Genomic DNA, 11347 nt, shown 5'->3' on the forward strand with positions numbered 1-11347 from the left:
CTTTTCCAGATGTGGAACGAGCAAGGCAATAACAAAAACATGCCGTATGGCTGAGTGTATTATCAACCACACACGGTTATGTTCTTGAAAGAAAAAAAGAAGAATGAAGGTTTGACAACGTGCTGTTAGCTATAAAAGCTTGAAGTCAGAACATCTGGAAAGCTGACAACGCTTTCTGGTGGTGAAGGGGGAGCCCGTTGGCTTTCGGGGTGGGAATGTCCAGGTTTACTCACAGTATATATTTTACCACAAACTTAGAATATTTCATAATAGCAGGTTTTTTTTAAAGGGCACTTCTCGAAGTTTGCTCTTGGCATTAAACAAAAAAAATACCTTTCTGATGTGACACTGCCAAAACCGGTCCAGGTTGCTTGCGTTAAACCATCGCTGCTGAAATTATGCACTCCAAGAATGCATTGTTATTAATGAGATGTATAAATATATAATTGTAGGGACAGATATGAAGGATATAAATTGTCTTCGTATTTTATTTTGTAACCTCATGGCATGATAGGGTATTTTTTTTATGTAATTCCAAAACCATTACAAGAGGAACTGTATTTAAGACTGTTAGTTCATGAAAATTATTATATTCAACATCCTACATTGAAAACTTTTTGACAGCCGTTCAGATATATTCATACAGTATGATAAACACATCAAGGATTCGGTGTCAACGAACAAATCTAACCAGCAGAAATTCGAGCAATAGTCACATTGCGAGTTTGATGGGTAGAGCAGGGTGCGTTTGAATTGGCTCTTGGTGACCCGGGGAAATGAGACTGTCAAACTCGAAAGGGCAATGAGCACGGATATCAGGATAAGTCGCGAGGAGGCAGCTGAAGGTGATTTGTGCTCCGTCCCCATGACGACTGCCAGCCAAGGCGTGCCAAGCCGAGCCACCCAGAAGCCACGGGGCTCTGCGGGTGCAGGCCCTCCCTACACACCCACCACACCGAGGGTGAAAGTTAGGGAGCTATATTTTTCTACAACTTGTTTTCACCACATTTGACAGGCGTCGATAGAGTTCGGCTGTTCTAAGTTAAAGTCTGTTACCTTTGCAATGTTCTTGACATGTATTTTAATAACATGGCTGGAAAATGTAACAGAGTTATTTCACCCCATGAGATCACGACCCTTGCCGAGGCCGGTGACAGCGCGTGGCTCCGTACGCAAACCGCGTTGTTGTTGTATGTATGTTGAACTTCTTTCGCACCGTACGAGTTCCCTAACACTCGGCTCGCCGAGCCCAGCCGGTGTTGGGTTGGCTCAGTCGAGCTGGCATGAATGAGTACACGGGCAAAGTCAATGAGCCCATACCCCTATTTCACTGCCACAATCCGAGCCAGCGCACGGTCCTCGTGTGAGGGGTAGGTTTTTTTCCACCGGCTCTTTGCCACGAAGTGCGGGAACAAACCCCCTGAAACGCCTGGCCTCATTAGACGCCTGAATCTGGCTCGGAGCCAAGCCGTGTGTTGTAAGCGCATCTGAGTCAACTCAACAAAATAGTGTGTAACGAGTCGGAGGAGAAATTAACTTATCCAGTTGTTAAACAAGCAAGGCAATAACAAAAGCGTGCCATGTGACTGAGTGTAATGTCAGCCAGGCGCGGTTCCATTGTTGAATGAAGTTGGTTTTTTTGTTTGAAAGTTTACCAACGTCGGGTTATCTCAAAAATCCCCAAGTTTTGTTTTGGAAAGCTTTCAACTCTCTCTGGTAGTTTAAGGGGAACCCCCTTGCACTTCAACACGAGCGCACACACACCCAAGTGTCATAGCCATTTGGGGCATTCAGTGTAAATTCCTGACACTGAATGTATTGCATGCCACATTTCCACAACCACTGACAGTGTCAGGAATTATTGACACTTAATGTACCTTAAACTATAGACGCTTTAACATGCTGAAGAAGTGTGTATGTGAGTGTCTTTTGTGTTCTGTGTACAACGGAGGGCAGAGGAGCGACGCTCAGAACAACCAGCTCACAACAATGAGTGGAGCACTGGGCGGCTAAAATACAGCAAGCTGGCACAGTAGGAGGCACAGCTGGTGCACCTAGCCTGGCTCAAGCGCCGTGATGACGTGGCAGCTACGTAGTGGCGAATGGCGGCTGTTGTTGTTGTGTGAGTGTGTTTGAGTATAAATGTGAGAGTGTGCGCATCACTACACGATCTACACTCGTCAACTCTAATCACTGTCATTGCTCGGTTTGTCAGCAGCACGGCTTGGGTTGTGCAGTGGAAAAAACGACCTGGCTCCTCCTGAGCTGCAGCGGCCTGGCCCTGCATCGTTGCAGCGCTGCTCAGATGTGCCAGTGGACAAGAGGAATCAGATTACAAACACCGAGACAGCACACCTCACAGCGATTGTGAAAATGTGGCATACGCCGTGAGGCATCAGTGTTAGAAGACCAACACATTGCGGGGTTTATCTTTGCACTGGATCTTGGCAACGAGACTGCATTTTACTTGCGTGTTGCGGTGGGCCATGAGAGGGTTCAAATAATTACAGAACACAATTTAGCATATCGCATGACAGACACAAAACAGAGCTTGCAGGAAAGATACAATGCTAACCGCAAGGAATGGGCAATGATCAATGGAATTTCACGCAGATTTGCCTTGGGTGAAATGAGCACACTGATAGTTCATCTGTTAACTAAGTCGAACGAGACTGACATTGAATGCTGAAAACTTGGCACTCAACCACCCAGAGCGTGGATGGGAGGGAGGAGGAAACAGAGCAGTGGGGAGGAGGGGGTCCACACAGCCTCGTGGGGATGGCGTGTCCACAAGGCACTCTCCACGCCACGTGCAGGGACAGGGACGGGGTGTCCGTCGCGTTGCCGATGCTGAGCTGTCGTGCACGCTTTGGGTTGCATGGCCACAGTCGCACCCCCGGCTCTTTGTGCCCCTAACCGCCCGATTGTGACGGAGATGGCACCGCATGGGGCCGTTGGCGTTCTCACGCGGGCGGCTGATGGTGCCACCACCAGTGGTGGCTGCGGCGAAAGTCAAAGCCAGGAAGTCGCGATGTTTGGGTCTCAGTATAATCGCTACATTCTAAGAAAAATTGTATTTGGATGTACTGCATGCTGCAACACCTCTTGTTCACGATGATATGGGGGGGGGGGGGGTCTCGATGTCTCCTCGTCATCACAACGCCGCTCTCGAAGAGTCGAAATGCACCCACGGCCCACAATGCTGGACAGCCCCGAGAAACACATCCACACGTCCACTTTTATTGTGCTCATGCAACATTGCTTATCCACCATATCAAACGCAACAGGATGGGTATACTGCGCAACTCTCCTTATCTATAAAAACAACAACAACAGCGAGACTATCCTGTTTTGCGCCAGCGCTGATAATATACTCGAATACTTGACCTTCCACATTGAGAACTATCTTCCTTCTTTACAACAACGTCACAAAATACAAGTCAAAAGCAGTATCGTAGAACGCTTTTGCATGCGTCTCCCAGTGACACACTATATATATGTGTTGGCTTCCATGTCACCGTGACATCATATGAAGCAAACGTTAATCGCCACGCAAATATTATCTCCCCACAATCACCAATGGTGAAGTGATCGCACGAACTGAAATGTAGGATGTAATCGTCACCGTTGCCCACAATCGTCTCCCGTGAGGTCTCTTCAACTCCAGACCACTTATGCAAGCTCCTGCTCTATTCTGCCTTGGCTTAGTACAGACCAGTCTCAACAGCTCCACACTGCAGTCACATCTAGGGTGCTCTACTTACAGTTGAACCTCGTTGGCAAATTCCACCTTAGATGCAATGCTCATTCGGGTGCCGCTCAAAATGGTGATTGCTTGTGTTGCAATCGAAACGTCGTGATTTAATTTATTTTATTTTCTACCTACGTGACTTTACCGAAAGAACCAGAGAGTATGGATCCCTGCAGTCACGAAAACTTCCAATCTAGAATGAAAAAGTGAAGTTTCCCTTTTCTCTGATCACACCCAGAATGTGTTACTTCTAGTGTAAAAAAAGCCAAGCAATCAGACTGTCATTATCATCTGTTCATATTTACAGGTTGGTCAGGAGCTCAACTTCTCTGCGTCTGTGCCAATACTATAACTCCGTGTGTGTGTTGAACATATTTCGCAGTGTCTTCGGTATAACAGCGAAACGAATACAACCAGGAGGCGTGCAAAAATAACGAACGCGAATTTTGAGTGGCCACCTATGCCTCTGCGGTTGTAGAGAAATGTTCATGTTGAATGTGGTGAGACAATGTGTTATGCTTGAGCCTCACTGCCAATGCTTCGTGTCTTTTACCCGCGCAGAAGAACCTTTCGAAGCCAGGCTCGAGTAAGCTGGGATTTGGGAATGAGTCAAGTAACGCTACTCAAGAGTAAATAAATAACCAATGCATTGTTGTATTCCCCCAAAAATAACAAAAATAAACCCAAAACCCCCGACTGCAGCGCTGATTGCGCGCAAATTCCGCTGCGTTTGGCAGGACACGGCGCCCTGCAGCCAACCAGCACCCATCAGCCTTCACCACGCGCTCATCTGACGATGATGTCACACTGCCTATCTTGGACATTTAATCATTTAAAATAAATGAAACATTTAATTTGTTGAATATACATGTATCTGCCTTGTGGTTTAAGGCATTACTTGTGCGATGCACAAGAGAGGGAGCACTTCAAGAGGCGTCCTCCACGGAGATGGAGCGATGGGTTGGAGGCCGCACCGCGGGAGCGAGGTGGCTTATGGCTTCAAGAGACTGCGGGGGACGATGATGACGACAGCTTGGCAAGGCCTTCATCCAACAGCGGATAACATAGATCATCGCTGCAAATCAGAATCGGAGTCTTTGTTGAGACTGCAGGAGGAATCCGATGAGCTGCAAAGCTCTTTGTTCACAGATAACCAGTAGGGGTGGGTCAGCGAGTAACAACAGCAAACAACACACAAAACGATGGGAGTGTAAAATAGAGAAAAGGTTAAAAAGTTACTCAAATAAAAAAAGTATTTAAGTGTAATGACAATCGAGTCTGTATGCGGTGTGAGGGGACTAGTGGCCACGGGAGGTAATGACAGGGGAGTCAGCCTGCAGTACGAATGGACTAGTGGCCACGGGAGGTAATGACAGCAGGGGAGTCAGCTGTGAGTGCGAAGGGACTGGTGGCTACGGGAATATTCGAGAAGGAAGCGTGGTCAGGTGATGGAAGAGGACGGTGGAGCGAGCGTCCAGAGTCAGCGAGAATGATCGAGAAGGGGGGCGTGGCCTCGTGTCGGTATAAAAGGGGGAGATGCGCGGGAGACTCGGGGCTGTTGCAGTGGGGGTCTCCGTCTGATGTCAAGTGAACGTGTCTTCAATAAAGTGCCATCTCAAGACAAGTGTGTCCAGTCGTCATTACATAAGTTTAAATGCCAGCTTGGGCAAGAGAGCAAAACAACAACAGCAACAACAACAACGTACAGTCCGAGAACACACCAAGACAACACACGGTCTCGCAGTTAAAGTGCACATTCAAATGGAACTATCGATACACGGTTAAGGGTCAAAGTTGCAAATCACATTTGCAAATGGTGATACAGGAGGAGGAAGCACGTTGGCAACATTTTTTATTCGGTTTCAGCATTAGATTCTTAACCCTGCTTCCGGTTTCCACGAATGGGTTGAGGTGGTGCCCACTAAAGTGGTTTACAGTCATTGTGAATCGTCACCCCACTTTACACTTTAGTCGTTCACGCCACAACTCTCGTGTTTATTCTCCGGCTTGCCCGTTACCATCAACTGCTCATTTGAGTGACGCCCCATTCCATTTCCAGTCACGCAGTGCTGTGAACAGACTTTGTTGAACCATTAGTTGGTCGTTTTAGATCTTTGGAAACGAAACACATGTTCCTGTTAGCATTGTGCAGTCGAGGGTTGACGCCATAGAAGCTGTCCTTTGTACGCTTTGTAGATTTCGAATAACGCGTGCATTTTTACACATTAAAGTTGAATGTGTACAATTTCAAAAATGTAGTCCCGTGTGTACATTTCTGTCTCTATTTTTTTAAAGCATTGTCCTCTTTAGCTTGTTTTGTAAATATATTACCCTGGCACAGCGCGACGTCAACAAGTATGTGCAGAACGTTGCACGACACACAGAACAAAGCGGACTCTGATGTATGATGTTGCGTTGTGAGCCTAATGATCAATTCACCCTGAATATACCCAGGCGCATTGTCGGATTCGCAGGCAAAGGTTGAGTTCTCGTTGGACTAGGACCGGGAGACTGAGTGGATATGTTCAGGACGTCGCAGTACAACAATGGATTCCTGAAACCATCTGTATGGAGCTTTCGAGTGTGTTACTTGAGCGATGTGTGCGGGTCTTCTCAGACTACTCCAGTCTCCTCCGATAAACCAACCACTCATTCAGAGAATCTGCCAAACATCCCAAAGTAGGACCCTCCTGTAAAATAGTCCTCAGACTGATGGACATTTTTGGATGTAACAACAAAAGACATACACGCACAATATGTTTGCTACAAATGTGTAAACAAATTACTAATCCTCTGTGGGATTCTTTTTTCTTAAAAATGTTTGGAATTCACTGTCAACGCCATCAGTGCGTGACTCCACAGGTACGAGACTCGTGTGGCATGCTTATTAGGCAAGCAATGCATCGTTGATCTTCTTAAAGTTACATTCAACAACATTAGAGAACGTATTGAAGCAGCGAATGCTGTACATACCGTAGCACAGTGGTTCTTAACCTTCACTGCAGACTTGCGTCCCTTTAGCTCTCAATCGTAAACAATGTTTACAATGTTCATAAATCCATAGGGTCTAATGAAAAAAGTAGTTGTACTTACGTGCCCGTGGTTAATTTGTGTTTCGATGATTTACTTTTTTTTTAAATCTGGCCATGTTTCGCACCCCCATAAAGGGCATCTCGCAACCCTGGGGGTGCAGGGTGCACCCCAGGTCAAGAAGCGGAGCACAACAGGGACAGCGCTGCAGTAGATGTCTCAAGCCACTGTGACGGAAGAGCCTTCACGAGCGTGGGCTCTGTCTGCAGAATCCCTCTCAGAGGGAATATTTGGGCCAACATACAATTCATTAGACTCGCTCGTGACGACGACAAAAGTACTCCGCCGGGATGAGATCTAAATGGTGATGATATTGAGAGTGCCGTGGGACGTGGTCACCCTGTAGCCGTAGGCCTTTTGGCGGTGCTCGCAACTTCACGCGTGTGCTGGGAAATACCGACACGGGAGTTCACTAAAACTCCCCTTCTTGAAACCGTGGCCGATGATTCATTCCTGCTTGAGCCTGGGGATCATTCGGACGGGTCTGAGGCTACAACGTGAAGGGAACTTAGAACGCTAAGCCGGGATTCTCCATAACACCCTTCAAATTCTTCTTCTTGTTGTTTTTCTTCTTACTACGTGAGATGATGCCGTATCCGTGTTCACGGTGAGCGCGAGTTCGCCAGTGCGACCTCCCGGTGCGGCAGTGGGAGTTTTTGGTGGGAGGCGGTGTGGAGGGTTTGAATAGAAGTGTTGTTTCGTCTCGAAGTGCTCGTCTATAGAGGCGTGCCTGTGTACAGCAGGGCCGTGTGTGCTCGCCTGGTTGCTGGGGAACAAAGGCAGAGCCACACCGCGGTGTAAGACAGCACAAGCAGTGCGTACACGTGCGTTGGGCTCTTAATAAGATACAGTGTGCAGACACAAGCTAACGCGTGGCTATTAAGTTGCACGAATTCATGTGTATGCTCAGGGGTTGCACTTTCAAGCACTCCGCTACGGGGTTGTCGGTCGTTACATTCACTTTGCATCGGGTTGATAAGAGGAGAGCGTGATCACTGCACAGAGCACTTTGTTTACAAATAACGAGTTATCTTGAACTTGTTCTGTAACCCCCACTCTCTAGACTTAAAGATCGTGGGGATGATTTTGAAGGATAAAAGTGAATTCCCAACTCTGAACGAGCCAAACTAATGCCGACTTGCAATGAACTTCGTCAAGTCAGAGTGTCTGGATGCGATACGTAAATAAATAAATATGCCACGACTCTTGCAGTGCAAAGGTTATCAAAAGGAAATGTAACGCACAAGATTTCGCAGAAGTCAACTCACGTTTTATTGGGTTCGATTGCGTAAATAGAAATGTGACGTTAACCCACCACCACCGCACGCAGTCAATTGGTAAGGTTTGTCACGTAGATAAAAGGGACAATTAGTTACTACTTCAGCACACCGGTGTGTTGGAGAGTAAACCCACAACATTTACAATTTGAGTACTTTGACGTTCCGCTGGTGATTACAACAACAACAACAACCAGCTTCATCGGGCGATTTGCCAGAACGCAATTCTATTATATTTCCGCGATCTAACGAGAGCACTTTCTTTTATGATGAATAGCACATTTGTCGCGAGTCTACTTCAACAGAACTCGTTGGCAGCTGGAAACGAATCACAAACCGCGACCAGCAGCGAGTTCCACGTTTCGCACACCGCTAGCGTGAGCGAGCGAGTCACTGGGTGAATCACTGGGTTGAGTGGGTGAGTGGGAGAGTGGCTGGGTGAGTGATCGGGTGAGTGAGTAGATAGGTGAGTAGATGGGCATGGTGGTTGTTTGACCATACTTCACCATTTTATCTGTGCAGGTTTATTGGGGGGTCGGGGGGGGGCATGACTAATTTCAGATATCGCTCGCCACTATTCTTGTATTCTTGTGTATACTGGCCATGTGGTTCAGGAGCCAAATGCCAATGTTGAATTCTACCAGCCACGAGAAGGCAACAGGAGAGAGTTTGTGTAATTTCCCTCTTCCTCCTCCATTGAAGTCTCGCAGGCGTGGGTGTTTACGATATGGTCCACAGTTTGGATTGAATGGCCACAATCCATTCATGAAACAGCTGTGCGCATCAACCTGTTGACGCTCTGATGCGGTTAATGCTTCCGCCACCGTTGTCTTCGAGGAGGAATGTCAAAGCCGCAAGATGAGATGTGTGGGTCTCGAACGGGAAGGTGTTTATTCTGGACGTCCACGTTGTTCCACTCTGTTCGCCAGCGTTGTTCTGGATCTGGGTGAGATTCTAGGTTGGAGACTCGCCACGAGTGGCATCGAACTAGCGACGGTGTTCACACCGCAGCGCGCGATGAACACTTCCCCATCGCTCCTCCCACGTTCGAACTTTTTTACTGGCTGCACCAGCCATGGATACTTCCCCTTTTTGGTTTTGAGTAATGCATATCTATGATTTAAGAGGTGAACTTGACCGTGGAACACACCCGATAAACTATGCTGAAATTTTGGAATTAAACTATGTTTGCGTTCAAGTGGAAAGATTACAACAACAAAAACGTGCTCTTTACACCACACTCACAAGTGTCGCTTCCTCGTGATACACTGTGTAAAGATAAAACTCGCATATACATTAACCTTGACCCACATCAGTATATCTTTAAAATAAAAAAGGGCGTTTATAAATACACAACTCTTACAGCCTAACTTATCACGCGAACAAAATATTCGTGCGTCGTAAGTTTGTTAAACAGTTCGCTCTCGGTTTGCATACAGAACTGGTTCAACGTCTGCGAAAGTGTCGAGCGTGTGGCGGTGGCGGCGGTGGTGGTGGTGGTGGTGGTAGCCGCCGATGGAACCTGGGATAGCGGAGCTGGAAGCTGGAAGGTCCTGATCTTGCTGTCCTGAGGCTGTGGAACGATTGAGTCGTCACCGCGAGGTGCCCAACGAAGACGACCACGGCCAGTGCCGTGATGGCCGGAACGCGTCCCCAGGATGGAGGAGGCTCTCTTGATGAATTACAAACGGCGAAAATATCCAGATCTTTTTTTGTTAACAAACGCAGACCGTCAACCTGACAAAAACGAGAAAATTGAGAGCAAAACAAACACTTCATAAATCTGACTTCAGGTTTCTATACTATTACCTTCTTCATCATTAAACATAACTTCTTAAATAAAGGCATTATGCATATATATTTAAATCGTTTGCATTATCTTCTGAGGCAACAACGACTTTTTTTCATATGGACCAATATGAGTTCATATCAATATGGAAGTTCCCAACCGCTTTTGCGGAGTTGATGCGCTCAGTGGTGGAGGGGGGGGGGAGGTGATTGAGCAGCAGACTCTGGGCCAACATTCTCCCTGGCCTTGCGACGGACGAGGGTACCGAGCCAGGCCGTGACGACCCCGCTGCGCCGTGCTACGGCTTCCAGCAGGAGCGCGGGTCCACTCCACCGTGCGAGTTCCATCCGTCGGGTGACATCAAGGCAGGAAGCCTGTACCTGTGCCGGCAACCCACAGCGGGTGCGGTCACATGACATCAATCAATCTCGACTTTGTAGTTGGGCCCCAAACACTCAGTGGTCGTGTCTTGCTCATCAGTAAAAAATGTCCTCTGGGGACCCATGACGAAAGTGGAACTTTTTTTTGAGCTTTAGAATAACACGTTGCGTATAATTGTTCTTCCTTTGTACAAACAAAGAGACGTGTGCTGTGTGTGTTTGTGTGGAATCCGTTTTGGTAGCACACTGCTCATAGGGCATGGCACACAATTAGCAAGGTCGTGAATTCAAAGCCTGGCCAGGGCTCAACTCAGCCATTCACTCGTATGAGGTGGACAAAATGAGTTTCATTTCGTGGGAATTCAACATTGGCTATGCTATGCATTGGCTCACCCCCCACAAAATTCATTAGTAAATTCAATCACTGGACATTTTCACGATTTTCTATCTGATGCGTTTGTTCCTTTTTTTGTTTCTCGGTCGAATTCCAAGAATGCGTCTCCACGATCTGTGTTTCACTTCTCTATTTTTCAACGATGACCCGTGCGTCTGAGACTTTCGTCTCATCGCGGGGTTGTTCGGTGTTAAAAGCAGAGTACCCACTCGACTGGCATCCCCAGCAGGCGCTGGCCGGGAGCGGGGAAGGCCCTGGAGAGAGACTTGCGTTCAGTATCGGTCCATGATCAGCAGACCTGGGCTTTCGCCGTGACGTCATGTGGTTGTCAACTTTCGTCCCCTGGTGAACCGCGTCACTGGGCGCCACGCAGCAGGCGGGCTTGCTCCCCACGTCGCCTTGACGAGCTGCCCAACACGCAGCCGTGCCCGTTGTGATGGAGGGGGTGCCCCTTCGGGTGGGGGAATGAAAAGGTCGGTGACGTGGATGGAAATCGAGTGTTTAATTGGTGTGGACAAGGACCCCCGTGTTCGCAAGCAGACGGCAATCTTAACCTGTCCATCGCTTCGTGGCGACACGCTGACGGGTGTTCGGTTTCGTTGAGACAAAAGTCACGTGGCTGGATGTTTTCCCAGAGTCCACACGCAGCTCAGTCAGAAGGCTGAG

The sequence above is a fragment of the Lampetra fluviatilis genome, chromosome 12 (assembly GCF_964198595.1).
Source record: "Lampetra fluviatilis chromosome 12, kcLamFluv1.1, whole genome shotgun sequence".
NCBI classification, from domain to species: Eukaryota; Metazoa; Chordata; class Hyperoartia; order Petromyzontiformes; family Petromyzontidae; genus Lampetra; species Lampetra fluviatilis.